General features: G+C 41.8%; 1 protein-coding gene across 2 annotated transcripts in view; it reads left to right on the top strand.

The window, feature by feature from the left end:
• LOC133577361 (phospholipid phosphatase 3-like) overlaps window positions 1-20,000 on the top strand; it is a 52,606-nt gene that overhangs the window by 9,176 nt on the left and 23,430 nt on the right. The window lies entirely within an intron of this gene.

The raw sequence follows: 20,000 nt of genomic DNA, 5'->3' as shown, positions 1-20,000 counted from the left end.
AACCCCCCGCGACCCTGAAAGGGACAAGGGGTAGAAAATGGATGGATTTAGATAACAATACAAGTGGTCTGCTAATATCTCCCAGTTTTCACACTCTATGATGGCACCTAGAAGAAGAGGAACATGGATGTTATGCACAGAGAAAAGTTTCAAGGTTTTAAAAAGAGAACAAAGTTGTGGGTTTTTTTCCCCATACTTTCATGACACTTTATGACAAACATTGTCCTTGGAAACAACAATCAATTATGGATGACAGAGAATACATCATATAGAACATTTATAATGTAAGATCTATAGAGGCAGAATGTCGGTACAACAAGCTAACTAGCATACTACGAACATGTAGAAAAGAATATTCCAGTGATTAGAACAATAATATGCCAGCAACATGAGGCATGCTGAATAGTATTATTCAAATGGCAACAAGATACTCAATACTTTATAGATGTTTCAATACTTTATAGACAAAAACATCAACAATTTAAGCTGCAAGCAGCATTGGTCGGGCCCACGTATTTGGCAGGTGCTAGTCCTAAGTGTCCCAATACTTTTGTCCAGTTATAGTCCTAAGTGTCCCAAAACTTTGTCCAGTATTAGTCCTAAGTGTCCCAATACTTTTGTCAAGTTGTAGTCCTAAGTGTCCCAATACTTTTGTCCAGTGTAAGTGTCCCAATACTTTTGTCCAGTATTAGTCCTAAGTGTCCCAATACTTTTGTCAAGTGGTAGTCCTAAGTGTCCCAATACTTTTGTCCAGTGTAAGTGTCCCAATACTTTTGTCCAGTTTTCGTCCTCAGTGTCCCAATACTTTTGTCCAGTGGTATTCATAAGTGTCCCAATACTTTTGTGCAGTGTAAGTGTCCCAATACTTTTGTCAAGTTGTAGTCCCAAGTGTCCCAATACTTTTGTCCAGTTTTCGTGCTATGTGTCCCAATACTTTTGTCCAGTGGTAGTCATAAGTGTCCCAATACTTTTGTCCAGTGGTAGTCATAAGTGTCCCAATACTTTTGTCTACTTTTAGTCTGAAGTGTCCCAAGACTTTTGTCTAGTGTACCTACCTTGTCTGCATTGTGTGGGCACGTTGGTGCTTCCTGCTTTTAAGCAGCCATCTTAAAAAAAACAGCAGCGCAGCGGGTCTTTGAAGGGTCATAAAATCAAAACCGGAGCAGGTATTAAAAAGCTGTTCTGTTATTTTATACACAAGGGTTTAATCTCTCTCCTGTGTTAGTTTGAAGCCGAAACAACAAACGCGCTCAGAGGAGATAGTTTTTGAAGAAAGGTGACCGGTTTTTACAAGAAATTTGTTTTGAAGGGGGAATAGCAACCTTCCTGTTGATTTTTGCTGGGGGTTGTCAATTTATGAAATGTAGGTCTAAGTGAGACCTACATAGAGGTTTTTGTTTCATGTCTCTCCGACCTTCCAAGTGGGAGTTACAGGCAGTTTTGTCAGTTTTTTCTTCCGAGGAGCAGTTTTTTCTCCGTTTTATTCAAAAATTGCTCTAGAGCGCAATTTTGAGATTTGGGGTTAGGTTTTTTTATTAGATCGCAATTTTTGCCAGTCCTGATGTGTGCGTTCAGTTTGGTGAGTTTTGAAGCGTGTTAAGGGGGTCAAATTACAGCTCAAAAAGGCAAAAGTGACTGTTTTTAGTACTTTTTTGTCTTGAAGGGGGAATTGCCAACTTCCTGTTGATTTTAGCCCGACAATGTACTATTATGAAATGTAGGTCTAAGTCAGACCTACATAGAGGTTTTTGTTTCATGTCTCTCCGACCTTCCTAGTGGGAGTTACAGGCAGTCTAGTTTTTCTTTTCCTAGGGGGCGCTAGAGTGCAATTTTGAGTTTTGGGGTTCGGTTTTTTTTTAAAAAGGGCAATTTTCGCAGGTCCTGATGTGTGGATAAAATATGGTGAGTTTTGAAGTATGTTAAGTGGGTCAAATTACAGTTATGTCCCATTGCATAAGGACTCCCTGTGGGAGTCCTTATGCAATGGGCCATGCGGGCCCTAATTAACTACTTTGTAAAATCAGGAAACATCCATACATACATTTTTTACCGCTTGTCCCATTGGGGGTCGCGGGGGGTGCTGGAGCCTATCAGCCGCATTCGGGCAAGGGCGGTGTACACCCTGGACAAGTCACCACCTCATCACAGGACCAACACAGATAGACAACATTCACACACTAGGGACCATTTAGTGTTGCCAATCAACTTATCCCCAGGTGCATGTCCTTGGAGGTGGGAGGGGCCTATCCCCAGGTGCATGTCTTTGGAGGTGGAAGGGGCCTATCCCCAGGTGCATGTCTTTGGAGGTGGGAGGAAGCCGGAGTAGAACCCACGCAGTCACGGGGAGTACATGCAAACTCCCCGAACCCAGGACCTCTTTCCCACGGTGCTGCCCTTGCAGGAAACAATTTAGAGCAAAGAGATCTAAAAACCGGTTAGGTTGTGGACCTAAATGACACAATAGATAGAAATCCCAACTCCATGAAACTGCAAGGAGCTGCGTGTGACCATCAATGTGAGTCAAAAACTGCAAAGACCTCTGGACACGTTTCTGCTCCAGACAGATCACTCCACCGTTACTTGGATAACTGTGGCAATTCTAGAGCTAATACATGCATACGAGCGCTGACCCTGGACGGGGATGCGTGCATTTATCAGACCGAAAACCCATACGGGGCTCCCCCTCCGGGGGGACGCTCCGGCCGCTTTGGTGACTCTAGATAACCTCGAGCAGATCGCCGGCCCCTGGTGGCGGCGACGTCTCTTTCGAATGTCTGCCCTATCAACTTTCGATGGCAGGTTCTGTGCCTACCATGGTGACAACGGGTAACGGGGAATCAGGGTTCGATTCCGGAGAGGGAGCCTGAGAAACAGCTACCACATCCAAGGAAGGCAGCAGGCGCGCAAATGACCCATTCCCGACACGGGGAGGTAGTGACGAAAAATAACAATACAGGACTCTTTCGAGGCCCTGTAATTGGAATGAGTACACTCTAAATCCTTTAACGAGGATCCATTGGAGGGCAAGTCTGGTGCCAGCAGCCGCGGTCATTCCAGCTCCAATAGCGTATCTTAAAGTTGCTGCAGTTAAAAAGCTCGTAGTTGGACTTCGGGAACGGGGCGGGCGCGCCGCCGAAAGGCGAGCCGCCGCCCGACCCACACCCCTGCCTATCGGCGCCCCCGGGATGCTCTTGACTGAGTGTCCCGCCGGGGCCCGAAGCGTTTACTTTGAAAAAATCCGAGTGTTCAAAGCAGGCCGGGAGCGCCTGAAAACCCCAGCTAGGAAGAATGGAATAGGACTCCGGTTCCATGTCTGCTTCAGACATGGAAAACGTGTGTGTTTATTTTAATATTCATGGTATTTTGGCCAAATTCTGCGAAAGAGTCCGCTCCAGAGCCGAGGGCAAACACACAAGTCTGCGAAAGAGTCCGCTCCGAGGCCCAGGGCAAACACAAAAGTCTGAGAGGTATTTTCTCACGGATGTTGATGATAGCAAATGATTGCGTCATGAAAAAGTATTATGTGAGAGCTGGAAACAAAAGTCTAGATGTTGAAAGTAGATGCTGAGACTGTTTAGTTTGTGTGGCTGGTCTTGGAAAGCCGGCTCACACTTGCTGAGGGGTTGTTGTTCCTGGCAGGATGAAGACCCCTCTTTCCCACCTTCTCTGCTTTTAAGACCGGGAAGGGTTGGAGGGGGAAATCCCAAGATGCTGCACTCACTGCTGATGCGGCACTCTTTGGATGCGCGGAAAGGATTTGCAAGGCTGAGAAAAATCCCCAGCTGAGTGTCTGGAAAAGAAGAGTTCAGGAGTTGAGTCCTTACAGAGTCCTAGACAAGACCTTGCTATGGATCCATTATGAGTCCACCAGGGAGCTGGGAGCTGGGCAGGGGCTCACATGTTCTTTCAAAAACACAACTGACGGATCAGTCAAGTTTGAGTGTGAAAGACCCCGACTGTTGGAGGGATTTAAGTCCCTGCTGATATTTGTTTGAGGACTGTGAATGAAAACAGCAAACGTGGAGAGAAGGCCCGCATTTGGCAGTTCCCATCCGTCAGGCCGGCACTGGAACAAGATCACCCACCTGGACCTCCAAAGGCCAGTCAGCTGTGTGTATGCGGACTTTCAGGGTTTAGGGGCTCAGACACTGAAGAGTGTGTGTTTGGTTTTGGTTGGACTAAAGCCCCGTCCTGACCTCTACGCCCGGCTGCTTTCAACCTTCTCAGGCACGCAGCCTGGATGGCAGGATTATTCATAGTGTTTCCAACGCTTCAGCTTCAGTTGGAGGCCACTTGAAAGCCATTTTCAAGGTTCAAGGTTCAAGGTTCAACTTTATTGTCCCCGCGGGGAAATTTGTCTTGGGCACAGTGCATCATTGCTTTCTTAACATACCCAAAAACAACAGAACAAAAACACAAGCACAGACACAACCACAACCATACAACTAACATTTAAACATCAGAACATGGAGCTTGATAGACATAGGTGGCACTTTGATGTAGGCATAACATCTACACTATGGAGATAAAGATAAAGTACCAATGTGCATTGCACTAGAGCTCATGGATAAAGTGCTGTGTGCTAAAGTGCTTAGTTCTAAAGTGCTATGTGCTAAAGTGCAGTGTGCTAAAAAAGTGCTAACCTATGTATTAAAATTCTATTGCACATTGTTGGTCAGCTTAATGGAGGCTGGGACAAATGATACTTTAAGGCGGTTAAATTTGCATAGTGGGACCCGGAGTCTTCTCCCTGATGGCAGGGTTCCATATTCAGGAAAGAGTGGATGTTGTGAGTTGGAAATAATTTTCTTAGCTTTTTTCCTAACTGCCTGCTCATAGATGCTCTGTATAGGCTCATATTCTGAAAAAGTTGTCTGAGCCTGGAAGTCGCCTCATTGAAAACAAGTCCACAATCACATTTCAAAGTCGCCCACTGCTGCCTTGAAGTACCTCGGAGAACCAGAAACACGCTTCCCAATTCCAAAGTGCTGTTTGCCATCAGCAGATAGATAAGATGGTTTTGCCACTTGAAGGCACGGAAAGACACTAAATGGATCAGACTTCTTTAGAGAAAAGTTTTCTCTGCTCAGGTCGCCACAAAGATTTGCTTTTCAATCCAATCCCTTTATTTCTACCGCACTATTAGCAACACAACTGTTTCCAGAGTGCCTCACATACAAAAGAAACAATACAAGTAATCAAGTTACAAGCATTTAGAATGAAACAATAAACACTAAAAAATATATATATAATTAAAGCTGCAAGCAGCGTTGGTCGGGCCCGCGTATTTGGCAGGTGCTAGTCCTAAGTGTCCCAATACTTTTGGCAAGTTGTAGTCCTAAGTGTCCCAATACTTTTGTCCAGTTTTCGGCCTAAGTGTCCCAATACTTTTGTCCAGTGGTAGTCATAAGTGTCCCAATACTTTTGTCTACTTTTAGTCTGAAGTGTCCCAAGACTTTTGTCTAGTGTACCTACCTTGTCTGCATTGTGTGGGCACGTTGGTGCTTCCTGCTTTTAAGCAGCCATCTTAAAAAAAACAGCAGCGCAGCAGCATCAGCGCAGCGGGTCTTTGAAGGGTCATAAAATCAAAACCGGAGCAGTTAGGAAAAAAAGCGCTTCTGTCATTGTAATCACGAGGGTTCAATCTCTCTCCTGTGTTAGTTTGAAGGCGAAACGACAAACGCGCTGAGGAGTTCGTTTTTGAAGGAAGGTGACCGGTTTTTACAAAAAAATTGTTTTGAAGGGGGAATAGCAAACTTCCTGTTGATTTTTGCTGGGGGTTGTCAATTTATGAAATGTAGGTCTAAGTGAGACCTACATTTTGTTTCATGTCTCTCCGACCTTCCCAGTGGGAGTTACAGGCAGTTTTGTCAGTTTTTTCTTCCGAGGCGCAGTTTTTTTTGCGTTTTATTAAAAAATTGCAGTAGAGCGCAATTTTGAGATTTGGGGTTAGGTTTTTTTTTTAGATCGCAATGTTTGCCAGTCCTGATGTGTGTGTTCAGTTTGGTGAGTTTTGAAGCATGTTAAGGGGGTCAAATTACAGCTCAAAGAGGCAAAAGTGACTGTTTTTAGTACTTTTTTGTCTTGAAGGGGGAATTGCCAACTTCCTGTTGATTTTGGCCCGAGAATATACTATTATGAAATCTAGGTCTAAGTCACACCTACATAAAGGTTTTTGTTTCATGTCTCTCCGACCTTCCTAGTGGGAGTTACAGGCAGTCTAGTTTGTTTTTTTTGTAGGGGGCGCTAGAGCGCAATTTTGAGGTTTGTGGTTCGGTTTTTTTATTAGATCACAATTTTTGCCAGTCCTGATGTGTGCGTTCAGTTTGGTGAGTTTTGAAGCATGTTAAGGGGGTCAAATTACAGCTCAAAGAGGCAAAAGTGACTGTTTTTAGTACTTTTTTGTCTTGAAGGGGGAATTGCCAACTTCCTGTTGATTTTAGCCCGAGAATGTACTATTATGAAATCTAGGTCTGAGTTAGACCTACATAGAGGTTTTTGTTTCATGTCTCTCGGACCTTCCTAGTGGGAGTTACAGGCAGTCTAGTTTTTTTTTTTCCTAGGGGGCGCTAGAGCGCAATTTTGAGTTTTGGGGTTTGGTTTTTTTATTAAAAGGCAATTTTCGCAGGTCCTGATGTGGGTCAAATATGGTGAGTTTTGAAGCATGTTAAGTGGGTCAAATTAGTGCTCAAAGAGGCGGTCGGTATAATAATAATAAAGAATAATAAAACCTTACAAATTCAATAGGTCCTTATGTCCCATTGCATAAGGACTCCCTTTGGGAGTCCTTATACAATGGGCCATGCGGGCCCTAATAATAGAATAAAATAATGCAAGACATCAATAAAATAGAATAAAACAATAAAAGACCACAAGACTCATGCCAATTTAAAAGCCAGAGAATGAAAGTGGGTTTTAAGACATTCCAACAGTGGGGGCCATTCTGACATGAGGGGGCAGAACATTCCAAAGTTTAGGGCCAACAACAGAGAAGGTTCCTGTCTCCCCTAGTTTTAAGCCTGGTTTTAGGCCCCACAAGTTGGAACTTGGCCCTTGGACCTCAAAGCGCGAGCTGGAGCATAAAGTTGTATGAGGTCCGTGATGTACTTTGGGGCCAGTACATTCGAAGCTTTAAGAAAAAAACAGTAACATTTTAAAATCAATTCTAAAACGAGCAGGAAAAGGAACTAAAAGCATGAGACAGGGCATTTGGATGTATTCCAGTGTCAAGTGGATTCCAGTAGTCCAGACCTAAAAGCCTGCACGACCTGTTCAAATTGTTTAAAAGATAAAGATTTCATCTTTGATAAAAGCCAAAGGTCATACAAACTTGATTCAACAACGGTGTTGGTTTGTTTGTCAAATTTAAAAGCGTGGTCTATAATGACTCCAAGGCTGGTGGCTGTGGGATGTACAGAGTTCTTAGGAAAGTCAGAGTCCAGCAGAGGCAATTATTTCATCCGCAACCGCATAAGAAAGTCGTCAACCATCCGCCATCCACCCGACCTATCATTTGATCAGAACCGCACCCGCCCGCCCCCGCCCGTTGTTATATATCTAATATAGACGATGCAAGGCATTAGTGAGGTTATAAAGCTTTTGCCTGTTAAAGAAAGGAGACTGATCCAATGCAGCACAGACATTCGCGTGCCATGCTGTCACGACCCAGACGCACACCAGTGCGCAATCATATGGGAGCCGCGCTGAGCGCACCTCCAAGCGCATCTCTCTGCCGGCGACGGCCGGGTATGGGCCCGACTCTCCAGCGCCATCCATTTTCAGGGCTAGTTGATTCGGCAGGTGGGTTGTTACACACTCCTTAGCGGGTTCCGACTTCCATGGCCACCGTCCTGCTGTCTATATCAACCAGGGTGAGCCCCACCCCTTTCGTGAGCGCACTGCGCGCGGAGTGGCCCCTGTTACGCGCCCCCGGCAACAGGGGTGGCGGGCAGATAAGCTGCGCGGGCGGAGCGCGCGGCGTGACCCCTGTTACGAGCCACCGGCCACGGGGGTGGCGGGCAGGTAAGCTGCTTACCTGCTGCGCGTGACGCCGGCCGCGGCGAAGGCGGACGAGGCGGGGTGTCGGTGCGGTGGGCGCGGTGGTGACCCTGGACGTGCGTCGGGCCCTTCTCGCGGATCGCCTCAGCTACGGCTCCCGGTGGGGCCCTCTCGGGGGAAGGGGCCTCGGTCCCGGACCCCGGCGAGGCGTCCCTTCTCCGCTCCGTAAAAGTGTCCATCTCTTTTTTTTTTTTTCTTCTGTTGTGGCATATGCTGCAGGTGCCTGCTCGTTTTTCGTATGTGGGTAACAACATTTAACTATGTATATATATTTCCCAATTGGTTTAACTGCCACCCGCCTGAATCTATTTAAAATCAATTTTTTTTTTTAATTTCAACCGCCCGACCCGACCCGCGGATAAAATCTAATTTTTTTTTATTTCATCCGCCCGATCCGCGGATAATCCGCGGACTCCGCGGTTGTGCCCGCAAACCGCGCATCTCTACAGCAGAGGATCAATGTTGCCCAGTTTTTTCCTCGTTTAGCTTTAAAAAAAATTCTGTGCCAACCAGGCCTTGATGTCATTTAAGCACTCAAGTAGGGGTGCCGGGGGGTAGGATTATTTTTTACAAATTGGCAAATATATTTGGCAGTCATCTGCATGAAAATGATAAAAGATGCCATGATTTCTGAATATTGCACCGAGAGGAGTGATTTAAAGTAGGATGGGTCCAAGAATTGATCCTTGGGGGACTCCACAGTCAAGGGGGGGGGCGATGGAAATAAGTTGAGTCTCCCAATCTTACACAGAAACCTTTCCCTGACAGGTACAACCTGACCCACTTCAGAGCAGTCCCTCTGACACCCACATAGTCTTCCAAAACCAGATCAAAGAATTGTGTGGTCAACTGTGTCAAAAGCTGCAGTCGGGTCCTGCTTCGGACTTCATCTCAGCCTCAGGAAAGCAGACAAGCCCAGTGATTCATGTCTGCTTGTGTCAACCATTAGGGATGCATACCGTCTTCCCGTATTTTTTGGTACCGGTTCCTAATCGGGTGGGTTCAGGAAGACTGTTAAGATTCTGGACTAATGACTAATCAATCAATCAATCAATGTTTATTTATATAGCCCTAAATCACAAGTGTCTCAAACGGCTGCACAAGCCACAACGACATCCTCGGTACAGAGCCCACATAAGGGCAAGGAAAAACTCACCCCAGTGGGACGTCGATGTGAATGACTATGAGAAACCTTGGACAGGACCGCATAGGGAGACCGAATGCAATGGATGTCGAGTGGGTCTAACATAATATTGTGAGAGTACAGTCCATAGTGGATCCAGCATAACAGTAAGAGTCCAGTCCACAGTGGGGTCAGCAGGAAACCATCCCGAGCGCAGACGGGTCAGCAGCGCAGAGATGTTCCCAACCGATATACAGGCGAGCGGTCCACCCCGGGTCCCGACCCCGGACAGCCAGCACCCCATCCATGGCCACCGGATCTGTGTGTCTCCCCTTCCACAAGGGATAGGGGGGAGCAGAGGAGAAAAGAAAAGAAACGGCAGATCAACTGGTCTACAAAAGGGGGGGCTATTCAAAGGCTAGAGTATACAAATGAGTTTTGAGATGGGACTTAAATGCTTCTACTGAGGTAGCATCTCTAACTGTTACCGGGAGGGCATTCCATAGTACTGGAGCCCGAATAGAAAACGCTCTACAGCCCGCAGACTTTTTTTGGGCTCTGGAAATCACTAATAAGCCGGAGTTCTTTGAACGCAGATTTCTTGCCGGGACATATGGTACAATACAATCGACAAGATAGGCTGGAGCTAGACCGTGTAGTACCTTAACATAGTCCGAGGAGACGCACTGCATCCTGTCAGTAAGATAAGAGTTAAACCACAACAAGGCTAAGTCTGACATACCAATACGTGTTTTGATACGCTCTAATGATAGTGAACGCTGCTTGCTGTACAACGACCATCTTGTCTTGGTGGACCACCACTGCTGGTCACTTCCGGGAAGAAATCACGTGTCAAAATACAAGCAATTGTTACAAAGTGCACCCCCACCGAACATGTTGATTGATTGTTAGGGCCCGCATGGCCCATTGCATAAGGACTCCCACAGGGAGTCCTTATGCAATGGGACATAAGGACCTATTGAATTTGTAAGGTTTTATTCTTTCTTTATTATTATTCTTCCGCCGCCTCTTTGAGCACTAATTTGACCCACTAACCATCAGGACCCAGCCATCAGGACCTGCGAAAATTGTCTTTTAATAAAAAAAACCAAACCGCAAAAATCAAAATTGCGCTCTAGCGCCCCCTGGGAAAAAAAAAAACTAGACTGCCTGTAACTCCCACTAGGAAGGTCGGAGAGACATGAAACAAAAACCTTTATGTAGGTGTGACTTAGACCTAGATTTCATAATAGTATATTCTCGGGCAAAAATCAACAGGAAGTTGGCAATTCCCCCTTCAAGACAAAAAAGTACTAAAAACAGTCACTTTTGCCTCTTTGAGCTGTAATTTGACCCCCTTAACATGCTTCAAAACTCACCAAACTGAACACACACATCAGGACTGGCAAAAAATTGTGATCTAATAAAAAAACCTAACCCCAAATCTCCAAATTTTGCTCTAGCGCAATTTTTTAATAAAACGCACAAAAAACTGCTCCTCGGATGAAAAAACTGACAAAACTGCCTGTAACTCCCACTGGGAAGGTCGGAGACAAAAACCTCTATGTAGGTCTCACTTAGACCTACATTTCATAAATTGACAACCCCCAGCAAAAATCAACAGGAAGTTTGCTATTCCCCCTTCAAAACAAAATTTTTGTAAAAACCGGTCACATTCCTTCAAACATTATCTCCTCTGAGCGCGTTTGTCGTTTCGGCTTCTAACTAACACAGGAGAGAGATTAGACCCTTGTGATTAAAAGTTATCGAAAGAGTTTTAATACCGGCTCCGGTTTTGATTTTATGACCCTTCTAAGAGCCGCTGCGCTGATGCTGCTGTTTTTTCAAGAAGGCTGCTTAAAAGCAGGAAGCACCAGCGTGCCCACACAATGCAGACAAGGTAGGTACACTACACAAAAGTATTGGGACAATTCGGACTAAAAGTAGACAAAAGTATTGGGACACTTAGGACGAAAACTGAACAAAAGTATTGGGACACTTAGGACTAGCACCTGCCAAATACGTGGGCCCGACCAATGCTGCTTGCAGCTTTAATTTTGATTGATATTTAATCAATCTTGTTGTATGAACATGAATACCATACATGTATACTACTTTGTTGTATATTCTTTTATTACTAATATCTTAAATGCGATGATAGGGACAAGCAGTAGAAAATGGGGATGAATGTAGTAATTGCATACCTGCCAACTTTTGAAATCAGAAAAACCTAGTAGCCAGGGTCCAAGGGCCGCAGGCCCCGGTAGGTCCAGGACAAAGTCCTGGTGGAGGGTTCAGGGCTTCGCCCCCCGATGCAAAATGATTATTAGCATTCAGACAGGTTAAAATGTTGCTAAAACCATCACTTTTCTATCAGTCACAGTCACTTTTCAAAACAAAAATATTACAGCAAAAATCATATGGGTTGATTGACATGTTTATTCTGTAAGCTAACTTCAATAGTTTGAAATTATTTTGACAGTTAATGCCAGTTATCCTGTCAACCTTTCACAAGACTTCAATTTATTAATTGAAAGTATAAACAGTATAAACACTTTTTACAGTAAACAAATGGTAAAACAGTACTAAACAATTCCATAAAAAAAAAAAATTGGTGTCATTATTAACTTTCTGTCCAAGCTTGTATAATCTACTGCCTTGTTCAATTGTAAAAAATATTCTGTGCCTAAAATTCACATTTCTATCACAATTATCATACTGTAAACATGGTAAGCTAACTTCATTCAAATTAATAGTCCTGTCAATAGCATGGAATTACAATTCAAATGTAGTTTTTTTGTAAGCCTTTCAAAAGAATTAAAAATATGAAAAATGAATGAAAATTAATTTAAGCCATCAGACACTTGAAAAGTGGCACATCACATCTCTAATGTAATCATTTGAACTTTTCTACAGAAATAGCACTGCAAAAATATTAAGGACATACTTCTGTATTTTGGCAGTTATGCTGTCAACATTTAACAAGATTTCTTCAACTTGGATTTGAAAGCATAAATAGTATAAACACTTTTAACAGTATAACAGTACTAAACAATTCCAATAGATAACATTGGTGTCATTACCTTTTTGTGGCTAAAATCCAAATGTATTCTATCAGATTGATCATACTGCAAAAATGATATGGTAACTTTATGATAAGTTTACTTGAAGTGGCATAAAACACTGAAAGTGATTGTTCCTATAACCCCTTTGTTTCAAATGTTTGTTCCACTTGTGGCAGTCGGGCACCAGCATACCGTCTTTGACAACTTGAAGTGGCATAAAACACTGAAAGTGATTGTTCCTATAACCCCTTTGTTTTAAATGTTTTATGCCACTTCAAGTTGTCAAAGACGTGCTGTGAAATACAGCCGACAGGATTGCGCACCAAACACGAAGCAAGGCCAAAGCGCATGCATGGTGCAGGAGAACAAAGGACTTCTTTCATTTAAGGTTTGTGATAAACCATCAAACTCATTCGTTAAAAGGACTCTATAGTAATATAAAGTGAGTTTTTCTGGACATTATCATGCAAGAAAAGTTTATTTTTCACCGCGTAATGATTTTTAAAGGTTGCATTACAAACATTTAACTGTCCCATGTGATCAGCCAGTGCGATTGGAAGTCCATGCTCAATTATTGCCTCCGTAAATAAAACTTCGGCATTTATCACATCCAAAGAATCTGTTTGGGCGACGAAAAACGTTGAAAGTTTTCCACTTGTATCGCTAGCAACGGCATTAGACTTGTGTTTTTTTGTCCCAACGTGGTCTCGTGTCCGATCGAAAAATCTTGTCTGCACAAGGTGCAATTCGTGTAGTTTTCACCCCTTTTTTTTTTTAAATTAATGAAAAACCGTATTTTTTATCACTGCAACCGTAACCCGGAATAGGTTGATGAAAACCGTACTAATTACGGGAAAACCGGAGTAGTTGGCAGGTATGTAATTGTAGTGAAGTGATGGATGTGTGTAGACGTTACAGGATGATGACATAACTGAACTGCACCTTGCACTGCACACATACTTGACTTATTTAGACCTAAAAAGTAGGTGTTGAGAAAAGACTTCCCTTGCACTGCACATGTAGTGAGTCTTATTCTGCGTTGTGTAATTTTTTTAAATAAAAGACACTTCACCATGCCGTCGGTTCAGTATTTATTGGAAACCTGTGTTGGAAACACACACACACACACACAGGTCTCAACTTTCTGGCGGAGTGATATCTGCTTCCTTCTCATTCAAAAGTCCGAAGGAAGAGGAAGTGACATTCATTCATTCATATAAAAATAATAATAAATTAAATTACATTAACAAAAACGTTTTCTTACAAAATAATAATGCACAAATCCACATACCTGTGTTGGAAACACGAAACACACACACACACACAGGTCTCAACTTTCTGGCGGAGTGATATCTGCTCCTGTGTGATGCAAACACTAGTGATGGGTCCGGCAACACCGATGCATCGGCGCATGCGTCGAGCTCATAGAGCAAAACCCTGTGTCGGTGCGCGTACCGCTTTTAGAAAGTCACGTGACCGATCATGAGCTGTTTTGGTCACGTGACCGATACGCGAACTGTGTCGCACTGACGCCTCCTCTGTGCCCTGTGAGCGGGTCTTTTCTACAGCCGGAGAAATAATAACTAAGAAGAGAAATCGTCTAAAATGTAATACGTCGGAAAAACTTTTTTTTTTTTTTTTTTTTTAATAAAAATGTGTAAAAAAATAATATTAAAACAATTCCCAGTCCACAATCATCCACAACACGTTCTCTTAGATTTCCATGTTATGATACATGTTCACATTATTTATTGACTGTATCTAAAAAAGATACAAATATATTTTTATTTAAATGAAGATATGAAATAAACCTAAATGAAATACAATGACTTGGTTTATATTATTGTATATACTAGGGCAGGGGTCACCAACGCGGTGCCCGCGGTCACCAGGTAGCCCGTAAGGACCAGTTCACACCTGTTCTAAAAATAGCTCAAAAGAGCAGCACTTACCAGTGAGCAGTCTCTATTTTTTTTTAATTTTATTTATTTACTAGCAAGCTGGTCTCGCTTTGCTCGACATTTTTAATTCTAAAAGAGACAAAACTCAAATAGAATTTGAAAATCCAAGAAAATATTTTAAAGACTTGGTCTTCACTTGGAATAAGCGGTAGAAAATGGATGGATGGATGGATGGGTCTTCACTTGTTTAAATAAATTCATTTATTTTTTTACTTTGCTTCTTATTACTTTTAGAAATACAATTTTAGAGAAAAAATACAACCTTAAAAATGATTTTAGGATTTTTAAACAAATATACCTTTTTACCTTTTAAATTTCTTCCTCTTCTTTCCTGACAATTTAAATCAATGTTCAAGTAAAATTATTCATTTTTTTTTATTGTAAAGAATAATAAATATTTTAGCTTCTGTTTTTTCGACGAAGAATATTTGTGAAATATTTCTTCAAACTTACTATGATTAAAATGAAAAAAAATTATTCTGGCAAATCTAGAAAATCTGTAGAATCAAATTTAAATCTTATTTCAAAGTATTTTGAATTTCTTGTTCTGGAAAATCTAGAAGAAATACTGATTTGTCTTTGTTAGAAATATAGCTTGGTCCAATTTGTTAAATATTCTAACAAAGTGCAGATTGGATTTTAACCAATTTAAAACATGTCATCAAAATTCAAAAATTTATCTTAATAAGTAAAAATTACTAATGATGTTCCATAAATTCTTTTTTTAATTTTTTCAAAAAGATTCAAATTAGCTAGTTTTTCTCTTCTTTTTGTCGGTTGAATTTTGAATTTTAAAGAGTCGAAATTGAAGATAAACTATGTTTCAAAATGTTATTTTAATTTTTTTCGTGTTTTCTCCTCTTTTAAACCGTTCAATTAAGTGTTTTTTTCATCATTTATTCTCTACAAAAAACCTTCCGTAAAAGGAAAAAAAAATGTACGATGGAATGACAGACAGAAATACCCATTTTTTTAATATATATAAATTTATTTATTTAGCTATTCTTGTTTAAATCACACTTACGTGTAACTTACAAATGACAATATATTTATTTATTTAAGTGTGTATCAAACTGGTAGCCCTTCGCATTAATCAGTACCCAAGAAGTAGTTTTTGGTTTCAAAAAGGTTGGTGACCCCTGTACTAGGGCATACAATCAGTGTCAGTTGAGTCGGTCCATAGGTTGCCTGTAGGGATTGTTAATGTCCAGCAGATGTCAGTATTTAGTGACACAGTATCGACACAGTATCAATACAGTTTTGCAATGTGTCGAAACGCTTCATGACGCCTCATCAACCCATCACTACTAGGAACGTTTAGGAAGAATATTTACAATATGAAGAAACACGGAGCAGTGAAGAACTATTACCTTCTCATTCAAAAGTCCGAAGGAAGAGGAAGTAAAGCAATCGCAAAAACAGCAAAGACACTTCCCGCACCGGACATCCGGTTCTTCAAAATAAAAGCGTTACTTCAAAATAAATATAACACTCTGTCTAGTTCATAATATAGCGCAACAACATCACACTATTACACACACATACTTGACTTGTTTAGACCTAAACAGTAGGTGTTGATAAAAGACTTCCCTTGCACTGCACACATACTGTACTTGACTTGTTTAGACCTAAAAAGTAGGTGTCGATAAAAGACTTCCCTGCTGTGAGATGTTGTATCATGATGTTGGTGGTGTACAACCTTTCAGAGGTGGGACCAAGTCATTGTTTTGCAAGTCACAAGTAAGTCTCAAGTCTTTGCCCTCAAGTCCGAGTCAAGTCCCGAGTCAAGACAGGCAAGCCCCGAGTCAAGTCCAAAGTCAAGACTGGAAAGTCTCAAGTCAAGTCCTAAGTCCTGCACTTTGAGTTTCGAGTCCTTTCAAGTCCTTTTAACCACAGACTAATATATTAACACAGATTGTGTATGCTTTTCAAACGCTGTATTTATTTATTAAAACAAGGCATTTTAAATTGCAGTAAAGAAAATTGTGCTGACATTGCACTTTATAATAGCACTATTAACCAGTCATTTGAAACATTAACTCATTCCTTTACAGAACAAACACATTGAAAAATAAAGTGCAAATGTACTTATTTGTATAAAAGTGTTAACATTGAAAAAACATGACATATACGTGAACATAACAAAAAAGTTGTACTTTTTATATGTCAGGGCCCTATGCTGCATTGCATTTGCAAAAGACCAAATTAGCCAAGAGTCTGTCAGTCATTTGTGCACGATGGGGGCGTAGTATGATGCCACCATGGCTGAAAACTCGCTCCACTGGAGCACTGGAGGCAGGCACTGCCAAGACTCTCATGGCCACTCGGAACAGTGAAGGAAGAGTCTTCATGTTCAATGCCCAGAACAAAAGGGGGGAGAGAGTTGTTTTGGGTTGGTGCACTACTTGTAAGTGTATCTTGTGTTTTTTATGTTGATTTAATTAAAAAAAGAAAGAAAAAAATATATATTTCTTGTGCGGCCCGATACCAATCGATCCACGGACCAGTACCGGGCCGCGGCCCGGTGGTTGGGGACCACTGAGGTAAACAACCAACAGTATGTCAGAAAGCTAGCTAAAACGGTACACATATTCATAATATAGTATACATTTTAACTGACCTTTATTTTACTATTTTTGTCTTTTTTTAGGTGGCTAAAATACGCGGTGCTGCTGACCGCCGTCTAACGTTACGTGTGATATATTGACTAACGTAACCCTGCTTAAAAAAAATCACTGAACAAAAAGTATGAATAAGGTAGTGAACTGCAACAGATTCCCGTGTTTGCAATAACGTTATAACGTTAGCAGTGAGTTTACAGCCTCACTGATTTAACTACACAGCAAACAAAAGTCACGTTACTTAGCCAATAAACGTTATCTTACATTCAAAACTTACCGTTCTTTGTGCAACTTCAAATGCCGGACGAAGTTGGAAGTTGTTGCCTCTCCATCAGTAATTTTCGAACCGCATGTGTTGCATACTGCAAACCGTTTTGTGTTGACCACCTCGTAATTTTTATACCCAAACAAAATTGTTTTAGGTATCATTTTTTGTTCACTGGCGTGTGGTTTGGACATGTCTTCTTCGTTGGTTGTCCTGCAATTTGATTGGATGAATGCTGTGTGATGAAAACAAAGTAGATCTAATTTGATTGGCTGTTGTACTGAGACCACACCAGCTGACACACGCAACGCTGATAGACAAGTACACAATGAAAAATACGGAGCGCTCCCGAATAACTTTTTCATCTTTGGGTTTTGGGGAAAGTAGCAAGTCATGTCATGTCATGTCAATTCAAAAGGCTCAAGTCCAAGTGAAGTCACAAGTCATTGATGTTAAAGTCTAAGTCGAGTTGCAAGTCTTTTTACATTTTGTCAAGTTGAGTCTAAAGTCATCAAATTCATGACTCGAGTCTGACTCGAGTCCAAGTCATGTGACTTGAGTCCACACCTCTGCAACCTTTTGTGCTAATAAAAATGCAATGTTGACCTCTTTATTTATACAAGTTGCATATAGTACCAATAAGAACACCGATAAACACCGGTATTGATAGAGAATATCGTCATCGGTGTTGCGTTTTGGACCAGTTGTTCCTCCCAGGGAATTCAAGTCACAATTCGCTCCCAAGTTCTTTCCGACACTTAAATCTGAGTTGAAAAACCACCAGAGACAGAATAGGTATTTTGTTGTATATTCTCAAAGCTTTGCCAATATACATTTTGATTGAGACCAATCTAACCCTAGAGCCTTCTATCGCGCCTCCCAAAATGGTCTGTCTTCCCAACGCCAAAAACCTCTCTTTCCTTCCCCCTCCCTAGCCATAACACAAGCACAACGTCTCCCTAGCCATAATACATTCCAAAGAACTCAAGGTTAACACACACAGTTTGCTTGCTGACAGAGCATCAAGAGAAGAAGTGGAAAACACGAGCTGTTTTCAAATATGACAAAGAAATGGAAGAAGTACAACTTAAATTTGGATATACAGGTAAAAGCCAGTAAATTTGAATATTTTGAAAAACTTGATTTATTTCAGTAATTGCATTCAAAAGGTGTAACTTGTACATTATATTTATTCATTGCACACAGACTGATGCATTCAAATGTTTATTTCATTTAATTTTGATGATTTGAAGTGGCAACAAATGAAAATCCAAAATTCCGTGTGTCACAAAATTAGAATATTACTTAAGGCTAATACAAAAAAGGGATTTTTAGAAATGTAGGCCAACTGAAAAGTATGAAAATGAAAAATATGAGCATGTACAATACTCAATACTTGGTTGGAGCTCCTTTTGCCTCAATTACTGCGTTAATGCGGCGTGGCATGGAGTCGATGAGTTTCTGGCACTGCTCAGGTGTTATGAGAGCCCAGGTTGCTCTGATAGTGGCCTTCAACTCTTCTGCGTTTTTGGGTCTGGCATTCTGCATCTTCCTTTTCACAATACCCCACAGATTTTCTATGGGGCTAAGGTCAGGGGAATTGGCGGGCCAATTTAGAACAGAAATACCATGGTCCGTAAACTAGGCACGGGTAGATTTTGCGCTGTGTGCAGGCGCCAAGTCCTGTTGGAACTTGAAATCTCCATCTCCATAGAGCAGGTCAGCAGCAGGAAGCATGAAGTGCTCTAAAACTTGCTGGTAGACGGCTACGTTGACCCTGGATCTCAGAAAACAGAGTGGACCGACACCAGCAGATGACATGGCACCCCAAACCATCACTGATGGTGGAAACTTTACACTAGACTTCAGGCAACGTGGATCATGTGCCTCTCCTGTCTTCCTCCAGACTCTGGGACCTCGATTTCCAAAGGAAATGCAAAATTTGCACGGTTGGGTGATGGTTTGGGGTGCCATGTCATCTGCTGGTGTCGGTCCACTCTGTTACCTGAGATCCAGGGTCAACGCAGCCGTCTACCAGCAAGTTTTAGAGCACTTCATGCTTCCTGCTGCTGACCTGCTCTATGGAGATGGAGATTTCAAGTTCCAACAGGACTTGGCGCCTGCACACAGCGCAAAATCTACCCGTGCCTGGTTTACGGACCATGGTATTTCTGTTCTAAATTGGCCCGCCAACTCCCCTGACCTTAGCCCCATAGAAAATCTGTGGGGTATTGTGAAAAGGAAGATGCAGAATGCCAGACCCAAAAACGCAGAAGAGTTGAAGGCCACTATCAGAGCAACCTGGGCTCTCATAACACCTGAGCAGTGCCAGAAACTCATCGACTCCATGCCACGCCGCATTAACGCAGTAATTGAGGCAAAAGGAGCTCCAACCAAGTATTGAGTATTGTACATGCTCATATTTTTCATTTTCATACTTTTCAGTTGGCCAACATTTCTAAAAATCCCTTTTTTGTATTAGCCTTAAGTAATATTCTAATTTTGTGACACACGGAATTTTGGATTTTCATTTGTTGCCACTTCAAATCATCAAAATTAAATGAAAGAAACATTTGAATGCATCAGTCTGTGTGCAATGAATAAATATAATGTACAAGTTACACCTTTTGAATGCAATTACTGAAATAAATCAAGTTTTTCAAAATATTCTAATTTACTGGCTTTTACCTGTATGTAAATATCTGCCTCCGACAGTATCCATACAAATCCTAACGATATACATCCCTACTCACCATGTATTTCTTGTATGCTTTAAAAACAATTGGACTGTGTTCCTTTGTGTTGGTTTTTCTCTTTGTGTGTCTTTGTGTTGACGTGAAGTACTGAGCTGTCCACCATGTTGTGTGTCTTTGTGTTGACGTGAAGTACTGAGCTGTCCACCATGTT

Source organism: Nerophis lumbriciformis, linkage group LG37, assembly GCF_033978685.3.
Source record: "Nerophis lumbriciformis linkage group LG37, RoL_Nlum_v2.1, whole genome shotgun sequence".
Lineage (NCBI taxonomy): Eukaryota > Metazoa > Chordata > Actinopteri > Syngnathiformes > Syngnathidae > Nerophis > Nerophis lumbriciformis.
The sequence above is the reverse complement of the archived record's forward strand: the minus strand, read 5'-3'. Positions and strand labels throughout refer to the sequence as shown.